This window comes from Myotis daubentonii, chromosome 1, assembly GCF_963259705.1.
Source record: "Myotis daubentonii chromosome 1, mMyoDau2.1, whole genome shotgun sequence".
Classification (NCBI taxonomy): Eukaryota; Metazoa; Chordata; class Mammalia; order Chiroptera; family Vespertilionidae; genus Myotis; species Myotis daubentonii.
In genome coordinates this window covers 173,368,323-173,383,927 of record NC_081840.1, presented here as the reverse complement: position 1 = coordinate 173,383,927, position 15,605 = coordinate 173,368,323, and the positions used below count along the sequence as shown (strand labels likewise).

The 15,605-nt window shown below is 37.8% G+C and overlaps 1 non-coding gene across 1 annotated transcript; it reads right to left on the bottom strand.

Annotated features, from left to right (window-relative positions):
* Nucleotides 1–496: 496 nt before the first annotated feature.
* Nucleotides 497–689, bottom strand: LOC132225298 (U2 spliceosomal RNA). The gene has a single exon (XR_009450833.1). It is a non-coding gene; the product is annotated as a U2 spliceosomal RNA (small nuclear RNA).
* Between the last annotated feature and the right edge of the window lie 14,916 nt (nt 690–15,605).

The window sequence follows — 15,605 nt, the reverse complement described above, 5'->3', positions numbered from 1 at the left end:
ATTATTTGAAGAACTCAGTATTTCCTTTTGATCTTTGCTTATTTATGTGCCACTTTTTTAGTCAGTGAATTCCTTAGTAAGTTCTGAATGTTAAAGCAAGTAAGGCTGATTATTAACTTCCTAGAGGGCAAGTTAAAAAAAAACCACACTGCTAACTTCATGAAATATGGTCCGTCAGTAACAGAGTAAAATCCTTTGATCTAGGAGTAGTCAGAAGCTGTAATGTCTTGAATGCACAAAAGGAAACCCTAGTTTACTTCTAAAAAGGAATCAGACCTTTATATTCTTGATATACGCATTAGTATATAGAAAAGCTACTTTATTCTTTTATCATTCCATTAAGTTTTCAGCTTTCTATAAAATTTAACAAACAGTTGAATAATTACATTTTGCATCCAAGACTGCAAAAGCACAAAGGGAGAAAAAAGAAACATTAAAGCCTATTAGGGTTTGCCCCCCTCCCCTGTGTTTACTTATATAAATAAAATAAAATGCATTTTGCAATACTTCTCTCTGTGTACTACAAAGGAACACTGAGCACATATTTTAGTTGTATTGCTTCCCACCCCTCCACCCCCCCAAAAAAGAAATCCATTTAATATATTGTCCTCGGGTAGAGGACGTATCAGATATTAAAGTGATAAGAACAGATACTACACTAAATCTTAGCCAAAAGGCTGAGAAGCGATAACAACAACAGATATCCTTAAAGTTAGAATAATCAACTTTGATAATCATTAAAATTTAATTTAGGAAACTATCAGGCTTCATTTTGGCTGTAGACAGTGAAATAGCTCTTGGTTAGTGACAACCATTCTCTCTCTCTGGAAATTGCCTCTGATTCAGATGAGGGGTGGTGGGGGGTGGCTCCCCATCAGTCATGGCTCTGCTATATGCCCCTCTTGGTCTACTGTGGTTGATGGGGTCAGAGGTGAACACTTCATTTAAGCAGTAGCCATCACACAATCCCAGGAATTCAGGAAGTTGAACTGAGAGACACGGAGGCTGGGAGCTTCTGGTAGTTGAGTTTTATTAATGGCAGTGCCCTGAGGCCTTTGAATTTCCCTACCTATGATACTTGCTTCACCAGAGAGCCAGTTGCTTAGGTCTGGCTAAGCTTCTCTGAGATGTGCCAGTATCTTCCTAAAAGTATGCTTTTTGTTTAATCTAGCACCAATTGGTGGCTGTTCTTGTAATCCAATGAAACTCAGCTAATATATTAAAGTCTATTTCTATCATGCATATACATTTTTCCATTGTAAACATTAGTCCTTTTGTTCCAGAAGAGCAAAGAAATACCAAGCAGGCTTCCCAGAGAAAGGGAGGAACCCATTTATTAACACTAGTGACTAGTGGACTCCGGGAAATAATTTCCAAATCAGAGTGAAGTAACATACAGAGGCTTCGCTTTTTATAATCTTCTGGGGTCTTTGTCTTGCTGATATGGTTCCGCCCCCTTGTGGGCTTACAGGAGGGACCCCAGGTGTTGGGGATCCCAGGTCATATCAGATGATCTGTCCTGGGGCCAGCGATAACGACCACCCCGCCCTCAGGGCAGTTCATTGTTCAGTTTTTATGTCCTGACAGGCCTTGCAAGACCAGTTTCCGCCTCCCTTTTACACATCTCCTGCCTACTAACAAATGTATGAGGAATAATTTTCTCTGAAAATTTGTACTCCAATTAGAATGTTTGCATTATGCAAGGATATCCATACTAGAAAATCCACATTTAATATCGGAGTTTACTGAAATAACACCATTGACAGACTATGCCCTTAATCTAACTATACAGAAGCTATTCAGTCAAAAATCTAATTAACTTGAATAAATTCCATTTCATATTTTTGGAACAACTACATTCTTAGCTCATTTCTTTTGTATAGTATACTACATTAATTTTTGATAATTCAATATTTTAATGACAGCTGTGTAAAAAATAGTTGTTAAAGGAGACAGTGCGGTAAAAATCAGCTCAGCGTTTAAAATATTGTTACATGAGGAAACTAAGATGGCGGCATAGATAAACACCGGGAAATTGTCGCCTCACACAACAATTGAAGAATGCCGCAAGGGTCAGAGCAAACATCGTCCAGAACAACAGGAAGGCTGGCTGAGTGTAATTTCTACAACTAGAAGAAAAGGGGGGCACGCTGAGAGCCAGCGGAGCTGCGGAGGTGAAGTGCAGAGGTACGGTGGCGGCTCGAGCGCGTGGAAAGGGGGTGGCGCCTGAGGACGAGGCTGTCTTTTTGAATCACAAGCTCCCGACTGCTCTGAACTCCGGTTCCAGCGGGTCTCTGGGGACCCAGGGCTCATACGGGGAGAGGCTGGTCTGTCAGGCGGCAGCGGGCAAACTTGAGGGCGGCTTTCCCTCAGAGCTGCTTGCGGCCGTTACCGGGACACTGAGACGCGCGGCTCCGGGCGCGGAGAATCACCATAGCTGCTTTCACCGCCCTTTGACTCCTTGAGACCCCGCCCCACCCAGGCTGCAGCAGAGGCTTTTGCATGTGAATGTACCTAACTACTGCCCAGCCAGGCAGACCCGGAACTTCCAAGAGAAGGCCCAAGGCCCCGCAGCGGCTTGCATTGCTTCACAGCTGAGCCTCTTCGTGGCTCCTGCTGTGTGGCCTCAGGCAGGGGCTGAATTAGCACCTCCTTAGATCCAGGAGCCACTGTACCCAGTGGTCAGAGGGGGACCATTCTCCCACTTCAGACACAGCTGATTCCCACAGCCAATTGGCCTGGAGGTCAATTCCTCCCAGTGATCCTACAACAACCAAGGCACCAAGAGTGCACCAAGAGTGTCTACCCCAGGTAACCGGGGAGGCTGAGCCACTGGGCCCTACAGGACACCTGGCGCGCAGGGCCACTCTATCAACACAGGGAAGCAGCCAAAATGCGGAGACAAAGAAAAAGGTCACAAATGGCAGAAACGGAGGAAAGCAAACGACTGGATATAGAGTTCAAGGCCACGTTTATAAGGTTTTTCAAGAATTTTATGGAAACCGCCGATAAATTTAATGAATCCCTCAAGGAGTATAGTGAGACCATGGAGGACATGAAAAAGGACCAACTAGAAATTAAGCATACACTGACTGAAATAAAGAATAATTTACAGAGATCCAACAGCAGACAAGAGGATCCCAAGAATCAAGTCAAAGATTTGAAATACAAAGAAACAAAAAATACCCAACCGAAAAAGAAAAAAGAAAAGAGATTCAAAAACTATGAAGATAGTGTAAGGAACCTCTGGGACAACTTCAAGCGTACCAACATCAGAATTATAGGGGTACCAGAAGGAGAGAGAGGGCAAGATATTGAAAACCTTTTTGAAGAAATAATGACAGAAAACTTCCCCTACCTGGTGAAAGAAATGGACTTACAAGTCCAGGAAGCGCAGAGAACCCCAAACAAAAGGAATCCAAAGAGGACCACACCAAGACACATCATAATTAAAATGCCAAGAGCAAAAGACAAAGAGAGAATCTTAAAAGCAGCAAGAGAAAGACAGTCAGTTACCTACAAGGGAGTACCCATACGACTGTCAGCTGATTTCTCAACAGAAACCATGCAGGCCAGAAGAGAGTGGCAAGAAATATTCAAAGAGATGAATAGCAAGAACCTGCAACCAAGATTACTTTATCCAGCAAAGCTATCATTCAGAATGGAAGGTCAGATAAAGAGCTTCACGGATAAGAAAAAGCTAAAGGAGTTCATCACCACCAAACCAGCATTATATGAAATGCTGAAAGGTATTCTTTAAGAAGAGGAAGAAGAAAAAGGAACTCTTACCATTTGCCACAGCATGGATGGAGCTGGAGAGCGGATAAATACCACAGGATCTCACTCATTTGTGGAATATAATGAACAACATAAACTGATGAACAAGGACTGATCCAGAGACGGAGAGGCATTGATTGGACTGTCGGGCCTTGGAGGGAAGGTAGGGGAGGGTGGGGGCAAGGGGGAAAGATCAACCAAAGGACTTATATGCAAGCATATAGGCCTAACCAATGGACACGGACAACGGGGGGGTGAGGGGATGAGCGGGGGGGGGGGGGGGCGGGGGGGTAGAGGGTACACATATGTAATATCTTAATCAATAAAAAATATTAAAAAATATATATATTAAAGGAAAAAAAATATTGTTACATGTCTAACACAGAGCTTTTGAACAACAGAGATTCACTAAGAATATTCATAATTTTTTTTAAAATGTACAACCTCTTGCCATTTTATGAATGAGGAGTAATAGCTTCTAAAGCAATCTTTAGGTACTATCAAAATAGCATTTCACAAACTAGGAATCGAGAGTTTCCCTATCTCATTTACTACTCTCGCAAAAAGCCACTTATCAAAAAATTAATCTTATTGTTGGTTGATAAAGTAGTAGCTATTTTTGTCCTTTGCTCCCTTGAGAGAGTGTCAGCTTCTTCCAATCTTGAAACAGATCTTCCCAAATACATATATTCAGTCTCATGCTATCATGGGTACTTCATAAATATTGTTGAATGAGAACTTACCTCTCTGGGAGGCTAATGAAAAACAGATGCAGGCAAAAACAAGACAGTGCAGCTAATGGAAGAGTAAGGAAGCTAAAAAACAGTGTGAGCAGAGGGAATACAAGAGAAATAATCAGTTGTCAGCTTAAATATAGTCCTTGGATATAATTGAACAGCTGATAAAGTAGGTAGGAAGGAAAAGATGACCTCAATCTTATTTTCTCTCTGTAGGTTATAGCCATGGTTCTTGTAGAAATAAAGTATGCTTCTGATTCATTCATAAAGAACATCAATCCTATAGGTCTATATGATATTAGAAGCAGTCACATAAACTTCGAGTCTTAGGAAGTATGACAGTGGAGATCTACAGCCATTCAAGTTTAATTAGAAAAGTATTTGATTCTTTCTTTTGGTTTTGTTTGTTTTGACATGGATTTAGAATGGATTAAACTGAAAATCCTGGTAATCCTACATATAAAATATAGCTCTTGGCTGTACTTACCACATTTTGCAGTTTCACCAGTGACTATGTTCTGGAGCTTGTAGGTAAAACATTCTCTGTCTTTTTATTTTTTTCTTCACTGTCCTTTACTGTTCTTATCTCTATTTTTTTTCTTTATACCTGCTAACTAGTTAGGGGTATCTGGGACGACAGAGCCAAGCCATATATATATATATATATATATATATATATATACCTATATATATCTATATATCTATAGATACATAGATATATATCCCCCCCCAAAGGTAATTTGCCCAGATGATTAAAAAATATGTGGAAAATTATTCATCCAATTGGGACCCACCAGTCAACTTATATGGTTATTGCTCTTTGGAAAATAACATGGTGTCAAAGGCACAGTCATTATGTTACTCACTAAAAAGTAATTGACTTGAATTGAATTATAAAATTCTCCTTTGTTATCTATCACTGAATGTCTGGCCAGGAAATTCAATCTTACATTATTTCTCATAGTGTTTTCTTTAAAATATTGTAGCTGGAGCTGGATAAAGAAGTCTGCCTGGGTAGGTGAATTTTTGAAGCTCTGCTTTTTGCAGCACACTCTTGGAGATGAACAATGCTCATTAAGATGTTAATGGCTCTGAAAAATATTACAGTATATAAGTTTAATTTATCCATTAAATAATTTTATAATTATGTAACTCCCTATGAACTAGTGCTTTATAGAATAGTTTTTTTTGTGAAAATAAAGTTTTAATTAGTAATTCTGAGATACCTCTAGAAATTACATGTTATTCTTTCAGTTTTTTAACTTCTTCTGAGTCACATCCATTTTAAAAGTAGATGAAGGCTGTAAGTGTTATTACCCATGTAAAATTATGTAGACATATGGATATTAAATTTTACATTTCAAAAAATGCATATTATTTGAAAGTGATACTTAAAATCCACCACTGGCACCATGTTGAGGACACCTGGACCATTTGGTTCACTCACAAATCAAACCTTTTTGGTGCTGCTACCATGGAAACTATTCATCTGTTCATCACTTAACTTTTGCAGAGTTTTACTAATGTGGCTTATATAGTGTAATCTGTGACTTTTGCCTCAGTTGTGACTCTTTAAATCACCTGCAAGTGGAAAGATAATGGATGTTATCAACGAACCAAGAACAAGAAAGCCATGGTGGATATCTCCTCCCTTTTATGTCTTCTAAAATACAGAATTTAGAATACAAACTTTTAAATGCATTTCTTTAATGGATCAAGTTCAACAACATATTGGAATTTTCTTACTCTGTTTATATTACTGATATTTGGAAACATAACATTGAGTTCGTTCAACAGTCTGTAAACACATTTCTGTGCTGCGCTGTAGCCAAAAGCACATACACACACACACACACACACACACACACTGTGTTTGGTTGAAGCACAGTCTACTTTAAATATATGTCTAAGGCTGGTGTGCACATAGTTTTTCTTTCTTCTCCATGTAGTTAGGATGGTATAAGTAAACAAACAGATCTTGCTTTGCAATTTAAATTAAATCACTCTGTGTACTTCTTACTGAATCAAAAGACATTTTAGGAAATTATCAAATTCTCTCCAACATAATGTACAGAAAGGTATTTCTGGATTGGTAATACGATTGGAATCTTGATTTAAAACATTTATGCCCTAGCCGGTTTGGCTCAGTGGATAGAGCATCAGCCTGCAGACTGAAGGGTCCCAGGTTCTATTCCGGTCAAGAGCATGTACCTTGGTTGCTGGCACATTCCCAGTAGCGGGTGTGCAGGAGGCAGCTTATCAATGTTTCTCTCTCATCGATGTTTCTATCTCTCTATCCCTATCCCTTCCTCTTGGTAAAAAATCAATAAAATATATTTTAAAAAAAACAAAAAAAATTTTTTTTCCTTTTTTTTCTCTATGTCCATTTCCCCTTTTCTTTTCTAATATTCACCATAGTAAAAGAAGTGATTACTACAGTTTTAGCCCTGATATATTTATTTGGATGGCATATTTATTTGAAAAACATCTATATCACTTAATTTTATTACACCTTATTCTTAGATTTTTGGAAACCGTGAAGATGAGAAAATGTTGAGTAATTTAATTATAGTAGAGCTCATTTAATCTTTACAACAAAGTGTATAAATACCACTATTTCAAATTTACATCTAATATTTAGAGACTAAGATATTTCCTGTGGTCACATGACTGGGATGCACTATAGGTAAGATTTGAATCCAGGGATTCTGATTTTATAAATACTCAATATGTGTTTCTGTGGGTTTGTTTTACAATTCCAAAACAACTGTCAGGATGAGTGTTTGGAATGTGATTGTCAAAATAAATACGAGTTTGCCTTTAGAGAAGCATATTGCTGAGGTTAATAACATAGGAACCTTTGCTTTAGTCTGCAAAGTGATGGAGAACTATTTCCTCTTTGTACTGTGGTGTCTGACTCTTACCTCCTTTTCCCCATGTTTATTGTTTCTGTCCTACAATCTAGGACTTAGATTCATTGCATGTCATACATAAAAACACTCATATTTTTAATGCAACACACACACACACACACACACACACACACACACACACTTTTATATCTTTTCTAAAGTATTTCCATCCCCTAACCTCAGTTGTGAGAGGCCTAAGTGGCTGGCCTAGTCTGGAATCTTGTCTCTTGTATATTTGCTGAATTCACACTTGCTGCTTCTCCATCTGCTACAATTTAGATCAGTAAAACCTTCTTGAAATATGTGGAAAATGTCAACCATACTCCCAAAAAAGTGCTGTCTTCTTTCACACTCTTGGTGTCCTGAGATGACTGAGGTTTTTGCTTTTACCTAAAGATTAGCACTCATCTCCCCCCCCCCCCCCCCGCCCAATGACCTAGTATTTATTTAAAGGATCAAGATAATTTGGTCATGGCTTACAGAACAGAGAGATAGCATTTCAAAAGTAAACGTCATTCTACTTGATGGTAGGTTATCTATGCTATATTTATAAGATATTAATTGTACACCAGAATGACATAGGTTTTAGTCATGTTTCCATATTTAGCCAGTGTACAAATGGGTTTCTTTTCATCTCAGTCTTAATATACCTGGTAGAAGATATTTTATGTTTAGGAATAATATCTAATAGCTTGATTTAATCATTGAGATATATATTCTGAGCAAGATTATACCTGGGACTGTACTATGAGGGCCCAAAATATGTTCAGTAAGGAACTTGCTAAAATTATAAGTGTGTGAGTATATGGGTCATCCTTAACTTAAATATTCTTACTTTTTTGTGCTTAAAATTTAGACATGGAGTTTATGTCTCTTTTCTTGTACTCTTACATATAAATTTATCGTACTTCTCTTAGCTTACTTAAAATTATAATTGTTTTTTTTTCCTCACAAGCAATAAGAAAGGTGTGGGAGTAAGAGTGAATATAGTGGCTCAAAGGCACAAGCATTACTGAATCCTGAGTCTGGTGTATAGAATTGTCAACATTTCTAGCATTATATGCTTTAGTGTATGTTGGATTTGAGTTTTAATATTTTTTATTCCTTCTAGAGAAATTACTGGAATATTGCCATGTGATAGGGTGGAATTCACTTGTAATAATTTTTGCAGCAATAAAGTTGTATTGTTTGAAAGTTTGTTTTAATTCTATCCAAAATGTCAAGACCATGCATTCTTGGGTGTTTGCTTGTTTGTAAACTGAAGGCATTGGACAGTTACAAAGATAGGTGACCTTCTGATCCTCAGCCAGTCTCGGCTTTGTGATCACACTGGGGCTGGGCTGCTTTACTTGTGGGAGGGCTGATGGGAAGGAAGGTGGGGCCAATCTCCTGGGAGAGCTGTCAGCACTAATTGCTAGACTCTGAGGTAGGGAACTGCTGAGATGGATTTTTCCTCCTACATCTACGTTAGATCTAAATCTTGACCTTGTCTCATGACTGAATATTTGGTACCGTTTAACAATTTAGACTCTTTTGAACTGTTCTCTCTGTGCTGTCACTTGGGGAATATCACTGTAGCAACCCCCCTCGCAACTTCTGTCTGAACTTAATGGGATGAAGCATCCACCAAAAAGAAAGCTAACTAGATAACCACAGGCAACATAAACTTAGTTAAGGTTCTGCCTAGGAATTTGAACTTTTCAAGTGTGCACTTGAGGACTTTCAGAAAGCACAGTGCCAATCAATCTGCTTCCTAGAACTCATATGTAAGGTTTTTGTTGTTGTTTTTATCTTTCCTTGAAAGAAAACAAAGCAAAGAATGAACTACAGTGTGCATTGTATCTCAGAAATCATGAGGCCCAAACAGCATTTTTCATATTTTTGCTTCACCTTGGCCTAATGGTGATCCCATTTTGTTTGGAACAAAATTCTCAACACAATCCTTAAAAACTTTGAATTGCTCAACGTATCAAGAGTATGGTAAGAACTTCGCTTTCTTTTTCTGCCAAATGCCTCTGACTCAACACTGACATTTTGGGCTACCTAGTTGAAATGGTAATAAGGAATTTTAAATAGAGATTATTGTTAATCTCTTCAGAACTCTGGTCTTTTGGTCTGTGGTCTGACCTTGACCTTGCCAATTCACCAAAGGCTCCACAATCTTGCGACTGACCCCTGGGTTGGGGTGGGGCCATGCTGCTGCCTGCTATCTGACTTCCCCAATGCTGCCTCATTAAATAGTTCTTATTCCTATATTCTTAGAGCTGAATTTTACTCATATGCTTCCAGCTACTTCTTGATGGACCTTCAGTTCACTCTCATTTGTTGGATGGTTTTCTCTCTAGTGCCTATAGTATATTTAGACTTCTTCCCAGTATTTCCTTCTTTTCATAATAAGGAAATTTCAAAATGGTTTTTTCCTTTAATGTATGTATGCTGTATTACAAATATTGAACCTTCTGTACCTGCACGTTATGAGATGCCTTCCCTATTTGTACAGATTACTCCACGTGGCTTTTTCCTTAAGGAAAGTAATGCTTTTAATCCTGTCGCTGAGTAGGCAGCACTTGGGGCTTTGACTCACTGTTTCTGGAAACCTAGGAAAGATGACAAACTACAACAGCTACCTCTGTCTATACTGGTCATAATGTGGGCCTGCATTAAAGGGGAAGACAGTGTAGTTTGTCTAGTCTTCCATACTTAGAATGGCCTGGGACTTTCACTATTTCTCAGCGAAGAGCTTAGCTATGAATATGTCTTTGATTATAGGAAGTTATGATTTGTAAGGCTGTGTTATGTTTTTAAAAGAGCTTCCATTGACTGTGTTATGGTTTTAAAAGAGCTGTTTTAGCCTTGGCCAGTGTGGCTCAGTTGTTTGAGCATTGTCCCATGCACGGAGGTCACAGTTTCAATTCATGGTCAGGGCACATGCCTGTGTTGTGCCCTGAAATATCCCCAGTAGTGGATTGATATTTCTCTCATAGATGTTTCCTCTCTCTCCCTCTCCTTTTCTCTCTCTCTAAAAAATTAATAATAATAAAAAATAACATAAAAGAGCTGTTTGATTAGTTTGTACCAGGCACAAAAATAGCAAAATTAGAATGGCTCTTCTGCTCCTCTGAAAAGTAATAATAAAAAAAATCAAAACAAGAATAATAAGAAAATGTCTTTTTTTCTGTAGACATTGAAAACTATATAATATTTATGTTTCCCATTCAGATATAGCTACCAAGAAGTCTAGATCTAAATTAGGGTTTAAATGTATTATTCTACACAGATTCTCAGTAGACTTACTTTTTTAGTCTCTATAAATGATTTCTCACTTTAAAAGATGTCAGCTTTGTCCTAACTGGTTTAGCTCAGTGGATAGAGCATCAGCCTGTGGACTGAAGGGTCCCAGGTTCGATTCCAGTCAAGGGCATGTACCTTGGTTGCAGGCACATCCCCAGTAGGGGGTGTGCAGAAGGCAGCTGATCAATGTTTCTCTCTCATCGATGTTCCTAACTCTCTATCCCTCTCCCTTCCTCTCTGTAAAAAATAAATAAAATATATTTTTTAAAAATTAATAAAAAATAAAAAATGTCAGCTTTATTGTACAGTCCAGTGTGATTTTTGGTTTATTTGTTTGGTAGTTTGCTTTTTTGTTGTAAATCAGGTCTGAATTTTTGGGGTGTAAGTTGGCTATAAATAAAAAATGCATTCAGAAGTCAGAAACATTATAGAGATATTAAGTGCTAAATATTACAATATCAGCATCTTCATATTTAAGGCATTCCACAGTTAAACATTCAAGGTTACAAGACTGGTCTGATAGCATTTGATGAATGTGTGGGAAAGTAGAAATGGAGAGGTTTGTCAGTAAAGAAACTGCTTCAGGAAGTCAAGTGAGTTACAAACTGTCAATATGAGTTATCATCTATAAAGAGGTTCAGTTATGTGGAAATCATTGTTATTCTAGAAAGAATTGCTTTTAGCCTACTTTCTAGAACATCCAGGAATTGTTGGCAGGAATACTATAACTAAAAGCTATGTCTAATGGCCTGGAATTAGGTCTGAGAGTGAAACACTGACAGACTGTAGTATTTGAATGTCTGTTCTCAGCATGGGCAGTGACAAAACAGCCAGATCAAAACTCCTTAATATTAATTTGAATAGCTGCTCCTAGACATGACTTCGAGTTGTGCAGGACTCCTTTTCAGCATGGCACCAAGAATCTACCAATATTCCATCTCCAAACATTGCCCTGATAATAAAAGCTCAGCATCAGTTATTAACGATATAATTTACAATTACTTTAAATCAGGTGTTGTCTTTCGGTGTAAACAAGGTTAAGAAAATTGTGGAAAAGGTCTTTATCTTAGCCTCACCCTTTTGCTCATCCTTCTCAAGCAAATGGCCTACCTAAAAGCTTGGTACAAGCCACTAAGGATGTCATTGGCTGAGTTCCAGGGAAGTTTGCCAAGATTTGCCAGATTTGTCATCATTCAACGTGGCATTCCTCCTTGGACAGCAGGAGTCAGTCCTGCTGAATTACAAATGCTTGGCAGCCTCGCAAGATGTGACCTGACCATTTCTATAAAGATTTGGGCAAGGCTTTATGTGGCAAATAATATGGTCTAGAATTTGTCTGGATTTAGTTTTTGGTTATTTATACCACAGAGTTCAGGAAAGAATATGGAATAATAATTCTATGCTACTCTAGGCCGTTTCTTAACAGCCCAGAAGGTAAAGGACAAGTGTGTGTTGTCCTACTGCTTAACTTTCAATGCCTACTGTGCAGGATGATTGAACAGAACAGAACCATGGCAATTGTCTTATCAGCTCACTCACTTTTTTTGGGCAATGATTTCCAGGGATTCGCCTAACGCTAGAGGGAAAAGAAGCAGTACATTATCTAGAGCAATTGTAATTGCTGATATTTCTGTTGTTTCTAGTGTAATGCAGAAGTTGTCAGTGTAAAATATTTCCTTCTTTTAGATCAAAATGAGATTTACCAAATGGCCAAATGGCAGGAGTATGGGGGAAGGCAGTGAGAAATAAATGACATTTGGGAAGTTAATGGAGATTCAAGTGGCTGTTTTTTTCCCTTATGGTTGATAATAATCTGTTTTAGACCATGAGTTTTGCTTCTATATATGCATGTCCTTTTTTTTTCTAGTGATCAGAACCAAATTCAGTGGATATATTGTATAAATAGAAATATCAAAGGTGTCCCACTTAGATGCAAAGATACCTGACTTGATGAGTATAGTTGAGTCTAAGGAAAGATAGTATTTATAGAGCTGGTGCATATTCACCTCTTAGTAAATTATGCTTTTACATTTTTTTGCTGTTATGTGATATTATACTAATATCCATATTGGTTATTAAACCTTTAAAATGCTCACATAGATATTAGTAAATAGCTTTTACTTAAATCTATCATAATCCTGATACAGTGTATCCTGCATATATCACTGTATATATTATTTGTTGAGATATAATTGATATATAACATCATATTAGTTTTAGGTATACAACATAATGATTTGATATTTCTATATATTAGGAAATAATCACCACAATAAATCTGGTTAACATCCATTACCATACATAGTTAAAATTTTAGCAACTTTCAAATATATAATACAATATTATTAACTACTAGAGGCCTGGTGCACGAATTTGTGCACAGGTGGGGTCCCTTGGCCTGGCCAGTGATCAGGGTCCATCGGGGCTGGGTCGGCCTGGGGGAGGAGCTGCGGGAGGTTGGCTGTGGGAGTGCACTGACCACCAGGGAGAAGCTCCTGTGTTGAGCGTCTGTCCCCTGATGGTCAGTGCGCATCATAGTGACTGGTCGACTGGTCTTTCTGGTTGTTCCAGTCATTTGGTCATACCAGTCGCTTAGGGTTTTATATATATAGATAGTCATCATGCTGTACATTACATCCCCAGAACTTATTTTATAACTGTAGATTTGTACCTTTTGATCCCCTTTACCCATTTTGACCCCCAACTCCCACTCCCCACCTCTGGCAACCTCTTACCTATTCTATGTATCTATGAGTTCCATTGTTTTTTTAGATTTCACATTAGTGACATATAGTATTTGTCTTTCTCTGATTTCTTTCATTTAGTATAATGCTCTCAAGGTCCATTCATGTTGTAGAAAATAGCAAGATTCCTTCATTTTTAATAACTGAATAATATTCCATTGTTATATGTGTGTGTGTGTGTGTGTGCATGTATGTATGATATTTTCTTATCAATTCATCCATTGATGGATACTTAGGTTTTTTCCAATGTATTGGTTATTGTAAATAATGCTACAACAAATATGGGAGTGCTTATATCTTTTTAAGTTAGTATTTTTGTTTCCTTTTGATAAATACCCAGAAGTGGAAGTTATTTATTTTATGGTAGTTACTTTTAATTTTTTGAGGGATCTGCATATTGTTTTCCATAGTGCTATAAGGATTTACAGTCCCAGTTTATATATCAATGGTTTCCTTTTCTCTGCATCCATGCGAACAGTTATTTCTTGGCTTTTTGATAATAAGCATTCTAACAGGTATGAGGTGATGTCTCATTGTGGTTTTGATTTGCATTTCCCTGAGGATCACTGATGTTGAGCATTATTTTGTCTGTTGGTCATGTATGTCCTCTTCGGATGTATCTAATTCAGATCTCTATTTTTAATCAAGTTTTTGTTGTTGAATTGTGTGAACTTTTTATATATTTTGGATATTAACCCTTTATCAGATAAAGAATTTGCAAATATTTTCTCCTATTCAGTAGGTTGCTTTTCTAATTTGTTGATGGTTTCCTTTGCTCTAAAGAACATTTTTGCTTTTTTATTTTTTACTTTACAAGTCCTACTTATTTTTTCTTTTTATTTGTGCCTTTGTTTTAGTGACAGAGCCAAAAAATTATTACCAAGACTATTGTCAAGAAGCTTAATGCCTGTTTTCTTCAAGAAGTTTTATGGTTTCAGGTCTTACATTCAAGACTTTAATCTATTTTAAGCCAATTTTTTTTGTGTATGGTATAGGATATTGGTCCAGTTTTCTTCTTTTGCATGTGGCTGTCTATTTTTTTCCAAAACCATTTATTAAAAAGACTGTTTTTCCTCTGTTTTCTGTTCTTGGCATCTTTGTCATAAATTTATTTCTGGGCTGTCTACTGTTTCATGTATCTATGTGTCTGTTTTTATGCCTATACCATACTCTTTTGATTACCATAGCTTTATAATATAGCTTGAAATCAGGAAGTATGATGCCTCCAGCTTTATTTTTTTAATATCTATTAAGAGAAGATATAAATGAATATTTCTAAATATTTTAATGTTTGTTATTTCTTATTTATTTTTATAAATACAGTGTCATCTATGACTACTACTACCATTACTGGTATTACTACTAATAGCATCTTTGATTCCTTACTATGGGCAAGGTATAGTCCTAAATATCTATATATATATAAAAGGCTAAGTGACTGTCTGACTGCCCAACTGGTAGCTATGACATGCAATGACCACCAGGGGACAGATGCTCAATGCAGGAGATGCCAAGCTGTGGTGACTTGGCAGCGGCGGTTCTCGGGTGATGCATGCTGGAACCAGAGAGGAGGGAGCCTGATTCTGGGGTGCATCACCTGAAGAACCACCCTCTCACAATCTGGGACCCCTCAGGGGATGTCAGAGAGTCAGTTTTGGCCCGATCCCCGTAGGCCAGGCTGAGGGACCCCACCTGTCGGAGGGACCCTGCTTACACTGAAAAGGCCCTTTGAGCCACGGCACAGCCCCATGTGTGGCCAGTCAGGAAGGGACTGTGGGAAGTTGGCTTAGGGCGTGCCTATCCCCTCTAGCCCAGTCCTGCCCCACCAGCCACCTTCTAATTAATTTCCTTTCAGTGTGCACAAATCTGTGCACTGGGGCACTAGTTCTCCTATATTACCTCATTTAATCTATATAAAAAAGCAGTGAGATATTATTATTACCATCTGCATTTTTATAGACAAGAAAACAGAGGCACTGTGAGATTAATTAACTTGATCAAAGTAAAAATAGTAGTAAATGACATAATTGGGAATCAAACTTACATAGTCTAGTTTTAGAATTCAGGATCTTCACTACTGCTGCCAGTCTAGTTAAGCAAGGCAAGCATCCCTGACTATTCTAGATAAAGAGTATTGTATTCCC